Source organism: Eptesicus fuscus, chromosome 9 (assembly GCF_027574615.1).
Source record: "Eptesicus fuscus isolate TK198812 chromosome 9, DD_ASM_mEF_20220401, whole genome shotgun sequence".
In the NCBI taxonomy this organism is placed as follows: domain Eukaryota; kingdom Metazoa; phylum Chordata; class Mammalia; order Chiroptera; family Vespertilionidae; genus Eptesicus; species Eptesicus fuscus.
Window position 1 is genome coordinate 40,561,051 of NC_072481.1, and position 20,886 is coordinate 40,581,936.

Here is a 20,886-nt window from a genome sequence, read left to right on the forward strand (position 1 = left end):
ATTTAATTCCGACAAGCCCTGCCAAAGGGGCAGCATTCGTGTCACTGTTCAGCCCAGGAGACACATTCAGGAAGGTGGACATTTGCTCAAGTCACTCAGCGGGTGTGGAGCAGGTCTGGGCTCCCGCCTGGTGCCAGGCAAATCACAGGCCACGCTGGCATTTTAAAGTTATTGGTAGAACATTTTATTTTTTGATAAAGTTGTAAATTATCTCTAATGCATGAAGCAGGATGCCTGCATACCAGCTTTGCCCCTGCTCTTTTAGTGAATGAAATGCTTTTTCTTTTTGTTATTGAGTAGCTGAGCTGCTTGGTCTCAGAGATAAAAATCTTCACTCCAGGCGGGGGAGTACACATAGCTGCCCTTGCCCATTGGCCTTTTTTCTTTTTGTTTTTTTCCTGAGGCACCTGGCCTCCTTGTAAGACCTTCCCCCACCATCACCATCGTGTGTGGCTGCTGAGACAGTCCCAGCCATGACAGGAAGGCAGGATCTGTGGCCTGGACAAGCCTGTGGTCAGAGAGACCGGGTGTCCATGAAGTCCAGAGAGACCTCTGAGATTGGAGATGGGCTCTCATGGTCTCCTAAAGACCCCTGGTCCCCACTCACCCAATACCACAACCAAAAGTAGATGTCCTCCGTGTCAGTTGAGAACCTTTGGCCTCTGAGACAAGTTTTTGGGCCACCAGTCCCCTTTAAGAGATAACAATTTTGAATACCCGAATGGCCTTCATTTTTTGCACTGGGCAGACAGATGAACCAAACCTTCCAGAAGTGGAATGATTAATAAAAATGAAGGTCTTTGCAACCTTAGGGCCAATCTTTTCAAATTTTCGTTAAGGGTCACAAAATCAGGAAGCAGTGGGGAGAGAGCCTGGGGAGAATGAGTTCTTAGCATGGGGTGTAGTGGAGAAAGCCTGAGATTCTGGCTGTGTGACCTTGGTGCACTCAGCTTCACCTCTCTGAGCCCCAGGTTTCCCTTCCCTGCTCCAGGTCCCAGATAGTTGCAGTGAGAATTAAATGAGAATATCTTTATGCTTTTATTGCAGGGTCGCAACACAGAGAAGGTTATTAATGTCGATCATGAGCCACACTATATTCTTGGTGCTGAGGACACAGGAACAACACAGTCCCTGTCCCTAAGAAGCTCACCATCTATAGGGGCACATTTTTACACAGAAACTTAAGGAGTGTACACAGGCCTAGTTCTGTCTGAGTAGAGAAGGAAGGCTTCATGGAGGAGGAGACATCTAACGCTTAGGCAAAAGTCAAGAGGCCTGGATTGTACTTTAGACTCTTCCCTGAACTGCTCTCTCTCCTTTCTCTGGGTCTCCCTTTCTGTAAAATGAGGGAATTAGAGTAGGACTTTTTCCTCTATGGTCCCTTGTGACCCTAATATGCCATAATTCTTGTCTCTAAGTGGAGGGCTGAAAGCAACTTTTAAGAGATGAATGGATCTTTTAATATTTAGCCACTCAACAAATATTTAATAAGGGCCTTTCATATGTCAGGCACAGCACTAGGTGATGGGTATAGAGTGACAAGCAAAACAGATGTACCTCTGCCCTCATGGAACTTCTAGTCTAGTCTAAACGGTTTGGGGAACTGTCTCATCTCAGATAGTTGAAGAATGCCAGGGCTCCAAGGGGAACGCTGCCAGCTAAAAGAGGATGTAGCTGTACAGTAGATGTAATGGATGGGCAGACTTGGTTGAACAAATCAGTCAGTGCCAGCACCTTAAGGAAGCTCTTTGGGTGACCCTAGGGTTGGAGAGCAGTTTCTAGGAGAAGGGAAAGGTTGTGGGAGCTCTGGCCAAGGGTGTGTGTAATTGCTAAATAGTTTGTTTGTTGAGACACCTGAGAATGGGAGGACCTGCCCCTACCTGCCCGGTTCTCAAGGTGGGCTTTTACTAGGAACCACGACAGCTTCCCATGCCCTATCTTTTCCCTGGAGGCGGAGTCAGTGCCGATGCTGGAACCCAAGGGGAGAAGAGAAGAGAGGCCAGAGAAAAATGTCAGCGTTAGCATGACACTTGGGCCAAGCCCAGAGGATCCTGAGAAGCTGTGGAGTCTCCATCTGTACCCCTTCGAGGGAGACGTGGGGCCCAGTTGGGGTGTAAGGCTACCTAACATTTGGCCCCATAGCCATGGTGGGAAGGGTGCCTGGGAGGTGGAAAGAACCTGGGCTTAGAAGTTAAGAGACTGACTTGGGTTCGAAGGCTGTTGGAATCTGGGGCAAATCACTTACCCTCCCTGAACCAGCTTTCTCTTCTGTTAAATAGACATCACAGCATTGGCCTCTCTAAGATGTCATGCGGTTTCAAGCACCTAAAATAAGTACCTGGGACTAACTATAGACTTGATGATTGGCATTGATAAGTATTACATTATCAGGACCCAGATCCTGTTTCTGTATTGAAAGAGCTAGGAATAACTGATGATAAAACTTAACAAGGAGATTATATTATCTTCAATGTAAGTGAAATAGTGAAACAAGACTGAGTTATTTAACAGTTATTAATGTCTATTATGAGCCACACTATTCTTGGTGCTGAGAACACAGGAACAGAACACAGTCCCTGTCCCTAAGAAGCTCACCATCTATAGGGGTACATCTTTACACAGAAACTTAGGGAGTGTACACAGGCCTAGCTCTGTCTGAATAGAGAAGGAAGGCTTCCTGGAGGAGGAGACATGTAAAGCTGAGAGCTGAAGGATGAAGACTACTTAACCAAGTGAAAGTAGGCAAGGAAGCAAGGAAGGAGCTGGGAAGGACATTGCAAGAAGAAGGAATTGCACATGCAAAGGCCAGGAGGTAAGTGGGCACAGTAGATGTGATCATGTGCCCAGCTGAATATGCCTTTCCTCAGTGTGAACTTGGTATAAAGGCAGCAGGAGACCAAGGAGAGATTTTAAGCAAGGAAGTTGAATAACATCATCACATTTGCATTTTAGGAAGAATGCTCGGGGTTATAAGTGCATGTGTCAAGTTATATTGGAGAACTATTGGGATAAGATGGTTCTTTTCTCTTCCTGCTCCTCTTTCTCTTCCTTCTCCTGCCCACATATGATGGCTCACATAAGATGGAATAATCCACATGAGCATGCCTGGTGTAGTGTCTAGCACATAGTAGGTGTCAAGTTAGCATACATCCATTCCCCTTTTAAATGTAGTCCTTGAAAGAAAAATCCTCTAGCATGAAGTGCAAGTCGGGGCAAAATAGTTGAGGGTGTGGCTGTTTGTATTTTCTGGCTGCTGTTCAGGTATAGCCGACAGGATTTAGGTCAAAGGAAGTTCCCCAGACAGTTCAGTCCCAACCAGTCATCTAGGGCTTCAGGGAGGGCAGGTGAAGGTCATAATATCTCCCCTATTTCAAGAGGTCACTCCTCCCCAGGGTCCTGGTCTTGAAAACTTCCAAGACATGGGCAATCCTGTTAATTTGTCGGAGTCAGCTTTCTCACCTGTAACATGGGGATGAAGTTACCTGTGCTGCCAACCACATAGGGGATGTCATGAGGATCAGAAGAGTGTGAACCACAACAAAAGAATACAATAGATTCCATTCATTAATGCCCACCTTGTGCCAGGCCTTGTTCGGTGAAGCAGGTATTATCATCATCCCTCTTTTATAGATAAAGAAACCCAAGTTCAGAGAAATGATGTGAATAAACAGGGGGCACAGAGTAATTGGGCGTAGCTAGAGCCCTGGCCTTTAACCACTGCACTATGACATGACTACACTATGACCTGCTTTCCCTTGAAAACCACCAACGCTGCCCCTGAGTTCTTAGCACGATGCAGGTGTTCCAGAAATTTGTGCGGAAAGGTGGAAGAAAAAGGAAAAGGGGAAGTATCTGAAGTCAGAAAGTCTATCCTAGTGCTGCCTGACCCCACCCCTCAACCAGCATAGGGTCTTTTCCCAGTGCACTCCTGGAAATGATCCCTTGCCCCATATTAAAATGACCTGTTACCTATCTGACTCCTCATTAGGCTGGCACTGGTGAGGGCAGGGACTGTGTCTGGGTTATGGGTTTGTCCCCAGGGCCTATTTCAGTGCCTGGCACTCAATAAATATTTGTGAATAAATCTCTTCTGTTGCTTGCCTGCATTTTCTGCTCACACTTTCCTCTTGGCCAAGAGATCTAAAGCAAAGGAGCTGGGACTTCTGTGACAGGCCTCTGAAGGTTGTTGGGCACATGCTGATGGTGAGCCAGTGAGAGGTCAGTGGGCAAGCCCTGGGCCAAGCCGGACACTCTCCCCCCGTACCCCGCACTGCTGGATGGACCTGGGGGACTGGCATGGTCCATCCCACTCTGCCCACAATCTCCATGGGACCTGATGCTGGTAGTCTGAGCACAGGGCCCACATGTCACATGAGGAACCCTAAGGGTTTGCTGAGTGGGTCACAAACCCTAGGTATGTGACCCACTGCATGTGCCAGGTAGCTTGAGTTGGCCTCACTTGGCTAATGGCTGGTCAACAAATCACATGAGAACCAGAACAATCCTCAGGCACATTGAGCAACCAGCTTCCCTTCCTTGCCCCCTGGCAGGAGCCGGGCCAGGGAAAGTGAAGAAACCTGTTCAGGGCCTTGTGGGGTGGGCGTGGGTGAGGCCCTGCCGGGAAGGGGGCAGCTGAACCAGTTTCCATTGCTCCCAGACCGGATGCAGCCTCCTAACTTGTGACTGGGGCAGAGGCAGGAGAAATGGGTGCCCTGGGCGCACCCCTGTGCCCTCCAGGGCTACACTGGCTTTGGCAATGATAGGACTAGGGGCTCTAGGTCAGCAGTCACTGGGTGTGTGACTTCCGGCTGCTGAAGCAGGCAAGAGGGCTTGGCAGCAGCGGATCAGCTGACAGGTTGAACCCAGAGAGACTTTGGACTTCCAGTGAGCAGGTGGAGGACAATGTGGTAAGGGGCGGTGCCCAGAAACAGCTGGGTAATAGACCTGCTCTCCAACGTCACAACCTGAGTGTTGTGCCTTACCTTCCCAGGGCAGGGCCTTGGGATGGAAAGAGCCTGGGAAAGACTGTCGTTTTGAGTCCCAGCTGTTCTGCTTACAGGCTTTTGGGTTCTTGGGCAAGTGACTTCGCCTATCTGAGCCAAAGTTTCCCCAGATGAATATGGCAATAGCTACCTAAAAGCATGGTGTGGAAAGTCAATGAAATAGATCAGTGCCTAGCACATAGTAGGTGCTCATAAAAAGGGGCTCCCTTTCCCTTCTTGGTTTAGGACCCAGATCTCACTCCAGGTCCTGAAGTCATGCTCCTCAGGCGACTCTATCTGGGTGACAGGAGGCCACCGTTTGAGCCTCTGTTTGCCAGACTATCAGTGAGAGGAGACAGGGCGTTTGGGAGGATTCCGAAGGCCGCCTTTGGTTCGAGTTTTGTGATCCTAGGAAAGCAGTTCAATGCATTCTTTCATTCAGGTATTTTATTTATTCAGATTCCTATCAGGTGCTGGCTGCCTTTTACTGCCTCCCCCAGCCACGTTCCGGCCCGCCAGCGTTTCATCCATACAAGGCAAGCTCCACCGCCTGCTTTTTGTTTAAATAAAGCCCACGGCCTTCCGCCTGCAAGTCGCCGCGGGTCCCGCCTGCCCAGGCGGCCCTAGGGGGAGGCAGGAACCGGTGCCCCCGCTGAGACGCAGGCCTCAAGAGTCTGGGAACCGGCCACGCCCAGCTCTCCCGCAGGCCAGCTCTCCCGCAGGTGCGGGGATTTGGGGCCAAAAGTAGGAGTAGAGGGAGGAAATCCAGGCTTAGACCGGCAGTGTTCCCACCCATTAGCACCCTCATCCATGGATCACCCAGCACCAGGCAGGCCCATCATTCCAAATCCTCCCAGCAACCCTGCAAGGAGTATTCTCCCCATTTTATAGACGGGGGACTGAGGCTCCCTGAGTTTAAATCGCTTGACCAAGAAGGTCCTGCGGCTTAAAAAAAAAAAAAAAAAAAAAAAGGGTGGGGTGGGGGCAGAACGAGAAATTCCAATAGAAACTGGTTGGAAAACCCAGGTTTTTTTCCCACCCCACCTGCCATCAGTGAGATTGTAAAAGTCTTAACGGGGAAGAATACAAAAAACAAACAAACAAACCCCACAACAAATCAGATTAACAGACCAGTGGGAAAAGAAAGGACCTTCTTCCAGAGCTTCCTTGGGTTCTCAAACAGGGGTGGGGTGGAGGAGAGGGCGATTAAGCCACAGGATAAGCCACAGATTACTTTCCCTGCAATTTTACTCCTTTGTAAATGAAAAAGTATGGATTCTTAGTAAAACACATGATGACAGAGAAGAGTATAAAACTCCCAGAACTATTTTAGCTGAAAATAGGAGACTTCAAAGAAATTTCAGGCTTTTCCACACCGTTCACCTTCGCTGGGTTGTTAACGCCCTTTACACAGCTGGGCAAACTGAGTCCCAACCTGAGCCAGAGGCAGAGCAGGAGGAGAACCGAGATTTCCAGACTTCCGCCTGCACAGCTGTCTGCTGGGGGCAGGGGCACTGTTTGCAAATGCTTTCCTCGGACATCTACTGCAGATCTTTGTCACTCAGCCAACCGAGTGGGGGAGATTCTGAGTAATCGCAGGCTAGCAGCACGGCTGGGGAAAGCGAAAGGGACGCGCGGGCGTCGGCTGGGGAGGGCGACCGGTGGAGAGCCCAGGCCCCGAGCAGGCGGGGCCACCGCCGGGTTCCCGGTGCGAGCACCGGATGCAACCCGCCCGGCAACTCTCTCTCAATCTTCCACCCGCAGCCTTCCAGCGCAGCGGACCACGCCCCCGCTCTCGGCCCACCCCGCTAGAACCTTCCGAGCCTGAGTAACCTGGGTCCCAACCCTCAGCCCCTCAGGGGACTCATTGGACTGCTGGCCCGCCCTCTCAGCCTCAGGCACCTGGGACCTTGCTTGTGGGGACAGTCAGGTGGTCAGGCCTAAGGTGAAATCCTACCCTGATACTTGCTGACTATAAGGCCTTGAGAAAAATACTTAACCTCTCCCACTCTCGGTTTCTGCATCTGTAAAATGGGGGTTAGCAACACTTACCTCATATAATTGCTGTGAGAAGTAAATGTGTGCGTATCTGTAAAGGCCAACCCATTAAATGCTGTTTTGCTATTATTGTTAGAGGGTAGGAATCTCAGGCCAATTAAGAACTGGACGGCCTGGGCAGGTGTACTTTCTTCAGTCCCCCCACCTGGAAAAGGGAGCTTCCTTACACTTTAGGTGTCAGGGTGGAGGAGAGGACACAGGATCTCCAGCATCTGGCAAGTCTACAAGTGGTTACGTTGCAGCTCTCTTTATTTGCCAGCATTGTCTTAAGCACTTTGCACTCATTTGCTCATTTAATTCTACAATTATAGTGTGAAGAAGATATTACTGTTATCCCATGTCACAAGTAGGAAACCTAGGCACAGAGAGGTTAACTGATTTATCTGTAGCCCCGCAGCCACTAAGTAGGATTTGCATCCATGACACTTGGCTTCATGCTCCATGTTCCTAACCCCTGGGCAATGCACCAGACACTATGCTTAGGCCATGGGGATGCAGCCAGAGGAACAGCACAGTCACCTCCTTCACAAAGGGCAGGGTCTCCTTTCTCAGTTTATTGGCCTTCCTTCACATATGCTTAAGCAATGCATGTACTTTCTTATATTTCATATGCACAATGCGTGTACCTTGTATACAGGTGGTATTCAACATTATTAGTTTCCCTCTCCCTGTATTTTTTAGGGGTCCAGTTGCAAGTACCTACATGGAGTGTGGATATTGCGTGTTCTGGGTGATAGAGCAGTGGTGTCTAGTAGGTGCTCTATTAACCCGAGTTCTTCTTTCCCTGTACTTAGTGATCTTCCAGTTAAATACACAGAAACAGCACACACTTAAGGTTTACATCTTTTAATAATATAATAATTGCTTCTGCCTTTGAGAATAACTGTGTGTGCTGTGGGGTTCCCACAACTGAGGGCAAGTTTACTGTATTTATCGCTTAATCCTTTCCAAAACAGGTTATGACTACGACATCTTTAGTCAAAGGTGCCGGATTCTCCCTCTCTTACTCTCCTTCTTCGGGGTCCCTGTCATAACTCTTGCTGTAAACGGTTAAAGCTATTAAATTTAGAATATAGATCTTCCTGTGATGCAAATGTAAGTTGTCATTATATTCATTGCTTAAATGTTATGATTATTTCAAGCTTGGCTTTTGCATTTAAAGCCTTGAGTTAAATGTGGAAGAAGTAAGAGAAAAAAAGCATAACAGTTGGAAATGAAAATGGGCACTAGGTAGGTTTCCAGAGTAATAAAAAAAAACAACAGCTTTAATTTTAAAAGATTTTAAGCCTGATCTGGTTCCAGGCAGCATACCCTAAGTTCCCATCATTCATCGTGGCTGTATTCTAAGGGTCAAAACCACCTTTAGACAACTCAGTGAACTTAGTAGATGACATAGTATTAAATTGTGAGTTTCTTTCTCTAAAGGAGGTAGCCTGTGGAAAGCATTCAGCACATGGTAGGGGAAGCTATTATGATTAGGGATTGGGATGCAGTTGAAAACTATATACTCACCTGACATTAATTGAGCACCAACTATGTGCCAATTGTTGCAAGTTTATTATTTCAAACCTCACAATAAGCCTGTGAGGAACACATGTTACAGAAGAAGAAGTTGACATTCCAAGAAGTTAATTCTCTTGCTTGTCTCACTGGAGAATAAGGGGCAGATTCTGCTTTGGAATTTGGGTCTGACTTCAATTTCAGTGTCTGAACCACTGCACTGCACTGCTTTTTCCTGTTTGTCCAACTGTCAGTCACCTTAGAACTGGAGGCTGGAATGAGAGAGGACTTTAAGAATCGTCTCAGCCAGGTTTCTCTGCCTCTTCTATAATCCAGGTTCCACTAGATAAACACAGAACCTCACACTCTCTTTGAATGAGTTTTAAATTCAAACTAATTTAAATATGACTCAAAAGCAAATCAAAGCAAAGGCACAAAGTTTTTAGCGTTTTGTTTTTTCAAAAATGAGCCTCCCCAGAGCTTCTGGTTCCAGCACCGCACCTCCACCACTGCAGCGGAGAGCTGCTGATCTGGGGCACTACCCTGCGCCATTTACATCCCAGAAGTTGAGTGCAGAGAGGGTGTCTTGCTAGCGACACAGTCAGAACTTGAACTCAGGTCTGTGTGACGGCAAATGCAGTCTTTTGTCTAACCCCCCTGCTTACCTCTCACTTGGCCTCTCACCACAACCTGACTTAGGGTTGCTCTCTGTGAAAACTTCAGCTTGACTTTATCCCCTGTAGTTGCAGAAGGTGTCCTCCTTCCAGGCCTTTGCTCAGACTCTTCCTCTGTTTGAATGCCCTCACTGCCCCTCTGCCCCTTTTGCCCGTTCACCCAAGGTCAGCTGAAATGCAGCTCCCTCAGGGAAGTTTTCTAGACTCCCACCTGTATCCCAATGAAGGGGGCTGAGTCCTCTTTCCGGCCTGCCTGTGTAGAAGTATCTCCTGGCAGTTAACACGAATGTTGTTTATAAGTCCCTCTCTCTCTCACTGTGACCATCCTGGTGTCCCACTACTAAAATTGTAGTGGTTGGGTTGGACCATATCTCTCTGTTCTTTCAGTGGAGTGCCTGGCATGTAGCAAGTGTCTGGCATATACAAGTGCCTGGCATATAGCAAGCACTCAGCAAATGTGCATGAAATAAATATATGCACACACACACATACACATTGAATGTCACCATCCGGTTATTTTATTTTAATAGTTTTAAGTCTTCACCCAGGCTGTAAGCTTTCTAAGGACTCAGGTGAGTGAGATTCACCTCAGAGGTGTTTGTGGTAAGACTCAAGCAGGAGAGCATGTGCATCTGTCCTGAATTGAATCTGGTATAAGTTCAATCAGGGCTGAACGCTTCTCTTGCCAACCTCCTCCCCCACCTGGATCTTCAATGAGATGGCCCTAGTTGGGGGTTGGTCTAGCTCAGTGGTTGGCAAACTCATTAGTCAACAGAACCAAATATCAACAGTACAACGATTGAAATTTCTTTTGAGAGCCAAATTTTTTAAACTTAAACTTTTTCTAACGCCACTTCTTCTAAACAGACTCGCCCAGGCCATGGTATTTTGTGGAAGAGCCACACTCAAGGGGCCAAAGAGCCTCATGTGGCTCGCGAGCCACAGTTTGCCGACCACAGGTCTAGCTTATTTCTAAAGCTACTTGTCACATGCCAAGCTGAATCATGGTGAGTTGTATGAGTTCCTTTCTCCATTAGATTGAACTCCTTGAGGAGAGGAAGTGTGTCTTGCAGTTCTCGCCCCTGGTATGGGATGGGCATGCTGTTGTAGGCACAGGGGAAAGAGCACTGGGCTCAGAGGTCTGGGTTCAAATTGTCCTCTACCACTTCCTTGTGGTAGAGTCCTGGATAAATCATTTAACTATTTTTAGATGCAGTTTCTTCATTTGATAAATAGCTGAATAGAGATGCATATATTTAGGGGTTGTTGAGAAGGTTGGATAAAATGCATGCAAAATGGCTAGCATGGTACCAGGCACATATAAGCCCTAATAAGTAACTGTTGACTGACTGAAGGCTCTGCCCAAAGATAGATTCTATCATTGATAGAACGGTCTTTTCCTGACAGAAGTAATTGGAAAATGTTCACAGGAGTGGGTTTGCCACTTGCCCATATGCCGTTTGCCCTGCAGAGGAAAAGTATTTTATCCCTGACATTGTTCAAAACGACTTGCACATGGACACATTAAATTTTCACTACAGATAATGCACTCCTTTCTTACCTGCACCCAGGGTGGACTTCCCCTCCCTCCTCATCTTTGGTTCACTGCTGGCTTACAACATTGAGAGAGATGGGGGTGGTTAGGGGTGCTGTAATTACAAGGCAGTGCGATGAATGCAAACAGAGGTGGGTCTATGTAGGAGCACTGAGGTCAAAGCCATACACCTACCGGGGTGGTGGAGCCGGGGTTTGGGGGCACCACCAGGGAAGGCTCATGGAGGAAGAGTCTTTGGGCTGGTCTTTCAGGAGGAGTGGGACCATGCCAACACAGGGAGGAGGAGGAAGGGCTGTCAGGCAAGGCACAGGGTTTGCACACTGCATGAGTGCGATATTCTGGGAACCTCAAGCAGGAGGGTTTGGTTGGGGCAGAACCAACAGGACATCTTACTTGTATTGAAAATCTCCCAGGGAGTAACTTGGAATGGCTATTTTCTTGCAGTCTCTGGAGAAGATTCCAGCCTGCTGCTCTATTGTTCTCTGAGAACAGAGCCTGGTGGAACCCTGCCTTGGCCCATAGCCATTAGGATATTTCTCAGGGAAAGCCCTTGGACCAAGAAGTCTGTTTTTTCTTTTCTTTGGAAACTATGGTGCTCTCTGTGAAAACAAAGGAATTTGGATTCTGTTCAGGAAAAATGTAACCTACAAACAAATAGCCTTGGAAAATCTGTGCCTCACCCTCAGTGCCTGGGTCAGGCACAGGGAGAGCCCCACCCTCCACTGCTTTCTAGCTGGAGGCCCTTCCTTTTTCCTCTTCTGTATGTTGTCTCTGGCTGCCCAAAGGCAGTGCCTCCTTTTATAGCCTCTCCCTTCCCTGCCGCTCAGGGGCCAACTCTTTAAGTTCCCTGTGTGGTTAGTTGCTCCTCTACTGTGTTGTTTTGGACACTTTAAAATTTAAATATTCTTCCCTTTTCTTTTCAGATAACAATTCCTAATTTCATTTTTTAAGACAATAATAATAATAATAATCTACACTAATAAAAGAGTAAGATGCAAATTGACCGTACCTTTGTGATGCCCACCAGCCAATCAGGAGTGAGTATGCAAAATTAACCCAACAAAGATGGCAGGTTAATTTGCATACACAGGCACCAAGCGGCCGGGGGCGGGACGCTTGCGTTGTTGCCATGGCGACAGCACAGGTGTTCTGTACTGCCCCAGCTGCTCTGGGCCTCTGGGCAGAGTGGGAAGGCAGAAAGGCAGCTCCGGGCCGGAGTGAAAAGGCGGCTCGGCCGGAGTGAAGGCGGTGCTGGCAGCCAGGGGAAGGAAAGCCCATTCTTGCACGAATCTTCATGCATCGGGCCTCTAGTAATAATAATAATGGCTGCTGACTATTAAACTGTTGTAATGTGCCAGGCAGTGTGGTACATAATGCTATCCATCCCATATGCAAAGTGCTTAGGACAGAAACTGGCACATAGTCAGTGCTAAAAAAAATTTCTTATCGTCCTTATTATTTATCTTAATTCTCTCATAGCACTTGCAGCAAATACAATTTGTCATGCTCATTACAGTGATTGAGTTTCTGGTCTGTGAGGTCCTTGAGGGCAGGGCCTGTCTTCTTCCTCTGGGATCTTCAAACATGTGGGTATCCAAAGGAAATGTTGGTGAGTGAACATCTAGCCATTGAAGTGGATGACTGAGTACAGAGGTTTATTTCAGTAGTTTCTAAATCAATTTAGGGTAGCTGCAGCCTCAAGGATGTAGGGCAGGGAATCAGAAGATCTGGGCTCAATTCTCTTCTGACTACCTCCTCACATTGTGACCTTGGGTAAGTTAGCCAACCTTTCTGAAACCCAAATACTTATTTTCCAAAATGGGGATAATAGCCCCTATCTTGCCTCATTTAGAGGTTTGCCTTGTGTATCATATGAGCCCACGTATGAGAGAGCTTGATGAATTATAAAGTATTTTACTCTTGTGAATCTTTATTGTTAGAATCATTTTGGTCCACTATACCTGAGAGAACATGAGCCCACAGGTAGCTCTACTTAGACAACTATCAAAGTATAATTTTTGTTTTTCATAGTGTCAAAAAAAGACTTTCCTTCATATTTGGGATACCACTATTTCTTCTCCTCAAAGCATGCATCCAAGGTATTAGTCGCAATCTTCTTAAAGGGTTTTAAAAGGTTCTTGATTTTGCCACTTGCTGCTTTAAAAAATCTATGACCCTAAATTTCACAGTTACACTTTCTCTCAGGAAATATTCTTTGAGAATCATAATCAAACAATCATAGTATTTACTGGAACTATATAATAAAGAAGAATGAAAAGTATAAAGACATGGTCTTACTCTCAAGGAGCTTACAGTCTAGTTTGTGAGTCAGGGTTGAATCCTAGACTTGTGGGCACAGAATATGATTTGAGAAAGGGGAGAGGTCCCCCTCACCCCCCTGGATTGGTGGGTTGAGAAGGTTGCAGGGAGAAAGTGGGTCTTATCTTAAGCTTAAAGGAAGACTAATGTTTAGACTGCAATTCTGGGAACATAATTTATAAGCCAAGGCCAGAGACATAGACTAGTGCTGTTAACACTTCCTCTTTCAGCAGATTGTTGATTTCTTTTGTTATTGGTGGAGCTGGAGGAGGATTTGAGATCATTCAAAAAATGTGCTCACTGACAAATGTCTGAATTCAAAAAGCTGCTGATGCTTTTATGATGAGAAAATAAAAACTCCCTACTTTTTTTTTACAGCCATGATATACTTGTATTGAAAGATGTCAGATAGAAAGCTGTTTACAGAAAATTGTAATACTCTAGCTTCAGCATAACAACAGGTGCTCCTTAGTAAGGGCAACTTAGACTGCTGAGAATAGGATGATAGTAACATAAACTCAAAGAAGAAAATTTTGATAATACACAGTTGTGAAATACTAAGAAAGAAAAAAAAGAAAAAGAAAATGAGAACACCAGATCTGAAAATGTATATAATGCAGCCAAATCCATAGTCAGAGGTAAATTTATAGCCTTCATGCTTTCACTTAAAAATAAGAATAAATTAAAAGAAAGCAACTAACGATCTAACCTAAGATTTAGAAAGTGGGTACCAAAACAAAACCAAGAAAAGAAAGACAATAAAAAGTACAAGAATAAAAAGTGAATTAGAAAATCAACAAAATAGTAAAATTTATAAATATATTCAAAAGATGGTCCTTTGAGGGAAAAATAAAATAGACAAATGTTTAAGAAATCTACTTAAGAAAAAGAAAATGAAATACCTGACATCTGAGAAGTTTCTAGAGTTTTTAAAACACTTTCTCATTCCTTAACACTCTTGATCCCCAAACTAATTCTGTGGGTTATGTATTTGCATCCCTATATTGCTAGTGATCCAAGTGAGGATTGAAGTGAGGTTACTTTGTTAGGGTCACATAACGAATGAGTGGTAAAACCACTGAAATTTTACTAATCCAACCACAGTTGAAGGAACTATTAAATGGATAAGAAAATCTCAGGTGTATATATGGGGGTGGGGAGTGGGATAAGAAGTAAGAATCATGAAAATCCTCTTCTAATACTTGAAGGAAGCTGCCAGCTATAGGAGTCTGAGTTTGTGTTTTGTGTCTCTGGCTAGAAGGTCCCCAACCAGTAGGTAGAAGCTCCAGAGATTTTTATTTCACATCAGTTTACAGTTAAATCTAGGATTGGCTGAAAACAACTGGGGTTGGATGGTGCTGATACCTGCATATGTGTGATTATCAGGCCTTAATTTGCCATAGCTGCTGACAGATGCTCATCTGCTAGAGGGGCTAGAGGGAGACTAGGAGAGGAGGAGGGTTGTTAATGGATCTTATTACTTGCTAAACCTTCCCAACTAGATACTAGATAGAGATTTGTGTTTAAAAATTATAGAAACACATACTTTGAATTGTTTTGCATAAATTTATACTGTTTCTCAATAAAAACACAGTGGTTTACATAAAATTATGTTATTTTCACAAGCCAGACACTGTCCTGGGGCCTAGCAATGCAAGGCTGAAATAGAAGACATGGGCTCCAACCCCCAGGGGCTCACAGTATAGTGGGAGAGATATAACATTAAGTAGAGGCAACCAGCTAGAATATTGTAACAATTAGGTTCTCAATAAATATTTGAAGAATGAACGATTGAGTGATTTTCTTCCAGTAATCTTTGTTGTTGTAATAGCATTGATTTTATAGTGGAGTGAGAAACTGCTCCAATTTGCTGAGGCCTGATAAGTTTCTTAGGACATGATACATTCAGTGCTAAACCCAGGAAAGTTCCAAGCACACTGAGATGAGTTGGTCACGCAATTTTACAGGTTTTTTTTTTTTTTTTTTTTAAGGAAGGAAGACATAAAAGCAATGTCAGTAACAGCAGCAACAACAGTTATGGGAGCAGAAAGAGGAGGTACATTTCACCTTTAGGGGGGAAACAGGTAAGGCTCAAAGATTTATTAGAACAGAATGATGTCTGTGTTGGTCACCACTATATTCCCGGCACCCAGCACAGTGCTTGGCACATAGCTGGAATTCAGTTGATATTAGTCAAATACATAAATTAATTAATACAAGTTAAAAGCATTCGAGCTGAGCCTTGAAAGCTATGTAGAATTTTGAACATAAGAGAAAGGGGTGTGTGGTATATGATTCCAAAAATAGAGAACTGGGGCATAGTAATTGGTAAATATGATGTCTAATGGAGTCTAGTCTTTTCCTATGGCTATTAATATAGTTCTTGGGGAAAGCCCTTGACAAAATAAGTCTGTTGTATTTCCTCTATTCTTTTTTTTTTCTTCATCTGTAGATCCTCCCCCACCTTTCCTTTCTGTTTCCTTCCCTTTTCTCTGTTGGAAGAGATAACACTCTTATAGAAAAGACTCTGTTAGAATGTCTTTCAGGGCAAGGCTAACTCACAGGCAACTAAACCATCCAGGGAAGCCTCCTGTTTGGGAATGCATCGAGGTGTAGGTTAGGCAGGAAGGATGAGATTTGGCCAAAGAAGGACAAACAATCTAGATAGTTTTAGTAACATGGGAGGAGGGAGGAGTGAAGGGGCATTAAGGCCTGGGGAGGCACTTGGGGCCACAGAGTGGAAGGTCCAGTTGCTGAATCACAGTGCCCTGTGTCCTACTCTGCCTTGGGTCACACAGGTGTTTCCTACTGGATTCTTGTTATGGAAGACAAAGTGTGCACATTACTAATGTGAGGGAAAGAGCAACATTTATTGAGCGACTACTGGGGTACTTTTATATGCATGAGCCATATGCATGCATTTTGAAAGAAGGTATTGTTATCCCCATTTTACAAATGAAGAGACAGAGGCTTAAGAGATTCAGCAACTTGCATAGATGTTAACTAGTACTTGGTGCAAGCTAGATTTGAACTGGAGTCTGTCTGGCTTTATAGTGGCGGTTTCCCACTGCCCATCTACAGTACTGCCAGAGCCCTGTCTGTCTTCCTCTCTGACTCACTGCATATTTGCCTCAGTCTCCTGCTCTTGTGCGCTTCCTACATGTGATGACACCATGGTTGCTGAAGCTCCAGGCTTGCCTTCCAACTTTTTAAATTTGTGAAATAGAACATATACAGAAATGTACATAACGATATGTGTACACCTTAGGCTTCCATTTTTCTCAGCTTGCTATCAGAGGGGGAAGGACATTTTCCTCCTATAATGTGAGGTAGGAAAATCCCCTGAAAGCCCTGTGATTGGCCTGGCGTGGTCATGTGCATGCCTTGGACAATCACTGTGGCCTAGGGTGGATGTTACCATTGGCCCTCCTCAGGACCTAAGACCTGTGGCCAAGGGGTGGAGAAAGCATAGGCATGTCCATGCCCATTTGTATTCATAAAAATGAAATGCAAATAAAAACGATATGGACAGGGCATATTGCTGCAGGCTTCTGGTTCCTCCAGGATGCTCCAGCTCTGGGGGTGCAGGTCTGCCCTAGAGGTGTAAGGGGTGCACTGATTGTACTAGGGATATCTTGCCACTTCCTGCTTAAGATAAGTTTGGCTAAGTGTAATGTATAGAATAAGCACCTCCTTATTTTGTTGAACTTAGGATAGGCAATGGAGTGGCTCGTGGGTGAACTTTGACCTGTGCTCACACACATCCCAATGTAGCAGGGAAGGCAGAAATCTATGCTACAGAAGAGAATCACAGAGCACCCAGCCGCGCAGAGACCAAGGGATGAACTGACATCAGCTCAGTGAAGGGTCACATGGGAAGAAGGCCTCTGTCAGGCATGTGCAACAGTCCTTGGGTTGGAAAGAGCAACTGGAGAAAAAGAAGAGGGCCAGTGGGACTTGATATACTAGAGAACCAGGGGGAGGATGACTCAAGATACTCAGAGAGGTACTAAGTACTAAGTACCCAGAGTGATCACTTGCCAGTACTCTCCCTGCATCTTGAGCTAGCGTTGGCCTGTGATCATGACAGGAGCCAACTCCTAAGCCCACCCTGTCCTGTCCTGGATCCCTCTCAAAGCAAAGTGTGTGATGGATGGAGCCTCAGCAGTCAGAAAATAGTTGCAGGGCCATTTTTCGTTTTCAAAAGAGCTAAAACCTGCTGCTAATAATACTTATTATTAACGCTAATCATCGTCTTTGACACCTCTATTGCCACAGAGCATACCAACCTTCAAAGCTCCTGGAGCAATAATTACTCCTCTCCGCTCCCCTATGAAAAAGGTAAATAGGGGTCTGAATACAGGGTGAGGAGCCATAAAGTCCTGAAAATCAGACTCCTTCTCCATGGCCTGGAGCAGAAAAGGGAATAGGGCACCAAAAAACCCCTTTTGACTGTAAAAAGGAAAGGCGGACAGGGGCAGGGAGGGGAGTGTGGCCTCACAGGTGTGCTGAGAGATTTAATTAGAAGGTGTGAGGTTTGCTTTCATGAGGGAAAGGGCTGCTGAGCATTGCTTTTCCAGACTTCAGATTCCCCTTTATGTATATGGAACACCAGGGTTTAGGCAACTGTGCTGGGAAGACTGGGGTGGGGAGAGCAAACCTTCCCACCAGTGGCACTTGTCTGGCTTAAAGAAGGCCAAGTCAGGCCAAACTGCTCGGCTCTCTTGGGCCTGGTGCTGCTAGATAGGGAGGCCCAAACCCTGATGTCATTCAGGCCCTCTCTCTCCCTGTGCTGAAATGCTCTCAGGACCTGCTAGATCTTCGGTGGCTCAGGCATCCTTCCCAGGGCTTTGCTTGGCTCAAATATGGCTTTTAAGTTTGGTTCTATGTGCTTACCTTTCCACCCCCCACCCCACTGCATTTATTCAGCCTTCACTGTGTCATAGGTCCTGTGCATAGGGATGCAGCGATGGAGAAACATGACCCCCAATGTCATGGTCTGCTGAGAAAATGGAAGCACAAACAGATAATTCCCAGTCAGCATAATGCACATTGAGAGAAATGCAGGGAACTGTGGGAGCCCAGAGGAAGGGCATCCACCCGGGTTAGGGAGATGGGGAATGCTCTCTGGAGGGGCTCAGCCAGCCCATCCAAGCTCATCCCATTGAGCCCAGTTCTCTGCAAAAGAAGCATCCAGACCACACCAGCCCACACTCACCACCTCTTCTCAAAAGAACCCTACAGCTCTGAGTTTGTATCCAAGAATGCTGATCTTCCAATCCCTCAGCACTTCCAATGGCCTTGTGTGCTTGGCTCTCTCTTTAGGCATGAAGTGTTATGTCCTGACTGAGAGAATGAATGACAACAGCTACAATTCCTTACTTTTGATTAGCAGTTTACAAAGCACATTCACAGCCATCACCTCATTGCACTCTCTCCCTGTCTCGGCCCCATTCCCATCCCATGTTACTAAGAGACAACTCCTGAGTTTTAGGGAACCAGCTCATTGCACCCACCTGCCTGCCTCTCAGTCCTGTGCTCTCTCTGTGGCATTCCGGCTGCAGATGGACAAGCAGGGAAGCATTAAGATCTAGGACACACCTGCTGTTTACCTGCTAAACACCTCACCTGTGTGGTCCCATTCAATCTTCCCACCAGTCCATTGAGGGTGGCATCATATGACCTTTTATAGATGAGGAAACTGAAGCTCTAAGAGGCAAGGTCACTGGCCAGTGTCCCACAGCTCATAGGGAACAGAGCTGGGGTTTCTGTGAGTGTGGGCTTAACCCCCAGCCTCGTCACTCTTGGCTGCACCATGCGACTTGGTATTTACCTTGGTATTTATCTCTCAGTTCCAGGCAGATAGTAGGGCTTAGTAAAGGTTGGGAGTCTGATTTATTTATTTGTGTTCTCTTTCTACCTCATTTCTTGTTCTCAGAGGTGAGGGGAGGAAGTTTTGTCTCTGGGGTACTGGCCACGAGGCCACTAAAGAAACACCAGTCCCTGACTGGGCACCTGTTCTTTTTTGCCACTTGGAATGTGTCCAGAGAGGAGCAGGATGTTAGGATGTCACAACATGACTGCCCAAAGTGGATGGTTCCTTCCTATTCCCCTCCTCCCTGGGCCTGAATGTGGTTGGGGCAGCTGCCCAACAATTGGGAATAGCTCTGCCAACCAGAATAGCCATTTCCTTGGCCAGAGCCAGGGCCGCACTGTCCAGGCCTTTCCCTCGGGCCCCCATTTTCCCAGCCTCCTGGCAGATCAGCATTCTTGGATCCATGTCATGACCTCCGTGTCTATTCGAAGTCATGGCTTTCTTCTCATTTACCTGGGAATCTCTGGTTGTCTTCATTCTATACCCGTCTTCCAGGCCAGGCACCCGCAGGTCTCTCAGAGTGTGGGGTTAAACGCTGCCTCTGCCCTGGCAGCATTCTCAGGCTGGGGCCCTTGAACTCTCCACCCAGGGTGGAAAGGGTGGGTGGAAAGAAGTCCAGAAGGTTGCAGGTTCAAGGAGGAGGGGCCCCTGAGCATGCCGGGGAGGCTTTGTGGGGAGTGGTGCATGGGTTCAGTTTTAAAGGATGCAAGGAGATTTTCCAGGCTGAGAGATAGAGGGAAGGCATTCAATGAAGAGGGTTTTTATGCATTTATCGGCCCTTCTGCCATGAGGAAACACACAGATGTGCACAGGGACAGCCTGTGGATGTGGAAACAGCTCACTTACTGTGTTGAGTGTAGATTGGTTCCTTCTTGGTGAGCATCTCTGTCCTCCCTGACTAGTCGTGTCCTCCCTGACTAGTCGTGGTTCCCACTCCCTTCTTATCTTTGAGCATTTTCCCTGAACTTGTTCCATTTTGACAGCCAGAGCTGGGCTGTTGCCTTCTGGCCCGACACTGGCCTTTTGGCAGGTGCGTCCCCTGCTGACTCACCCCAGGTTGCCTTGTCCCTGGAAGCCTTGGGCCTCAGGCTCATGGCGGCTAAGTCACGTCTCCCCAACCATTTGCTGGAGGCGTTGGTGTTAAAGAGTCTTGTCCAGGGCCTGACATTTAGGCTTGTGAAATTCTGTGGGTACATTTAGTCCATCCATCAAACCTGTCTGGAATCTTGGTTCTGCTTCCTAACATTTGCTAGCCCGTGTCCTAGCAGGATTTCCTCCCTGCCTGCAGCTAGACAAGCTTTTTGAAAATGCTGTCTTCCTCATATTCCTTCTCTTGTTCCAAACCCTTTTATTACTGCTGAATGGATAGAGTTCAAACTCTTTAGCTCAGCACACACAACTTCATGATCTAGCACCAATCTACTTTTTGGACTGTTTTATTCTTTTTTTCCTGCCCAAATAAGGATGATAATCATGTCTGTATCATAGGACTTTTGTGAGGATTAAATGAGCTCATACTACAAAAGTGCTCAGAACAGGTTTTGCAAGAATTGTGAGGGGTCTGTGATCTTATGCCACTTGCAAATTAATAGGTTATCCTGGCACAGCTTCATGGCTGCTAGGCAGAGACAAGGATTTTGTCACTCACTGCAAGAGCAGTAGCCAGAGTATCAGTGTTTCCTTATGACTGTTTCCTGGGCTCCAGCTCCCACAGGGTGACATGAGGAAGGCCAGGTGACAGCCTGGCATCTGTGGGTTGCGTTAAGAAGGGAAGCCCTGAGCTCAAGGAACCCGAATTTTATTTATTTATTTATTTATTTATTTATTTATTTATTTATTTATTTATTGTGTGTGTGTGTGTGTGTGTGTGTGTGTGTGTGTGTTTTGTTTTTAATGGTCTCTAAGCAAGCCTGCCCTCTGATA

At 46.2% G+C, this 20,886-nt stretch overlaps 1 long non-coding RNA gene across 4 annotated transcripts in view; it reads left to right on the plus strand.

The window, feature by feature from the left end:
• LOC114230777 (uncharacterized) overlaps positions 1–20,886 on the plus strand; it is a 193,487-nt gene that overhangs the window by 23,429 nt on the left and 149,172 nt on the right. For all 4 annotated transcript variants that reach the window (XR_008557014.1, XR_008557012.1, XR_008557011.1 and 1 more), the window contains one exon: positions 15,080–15,172. This is a non-coding gene — a long non-coding RNA (uncharacterized LOC114230777). The remainder of the gene's footprint in view (positions 1–15,079; positions 15,173–20,886) is intronic.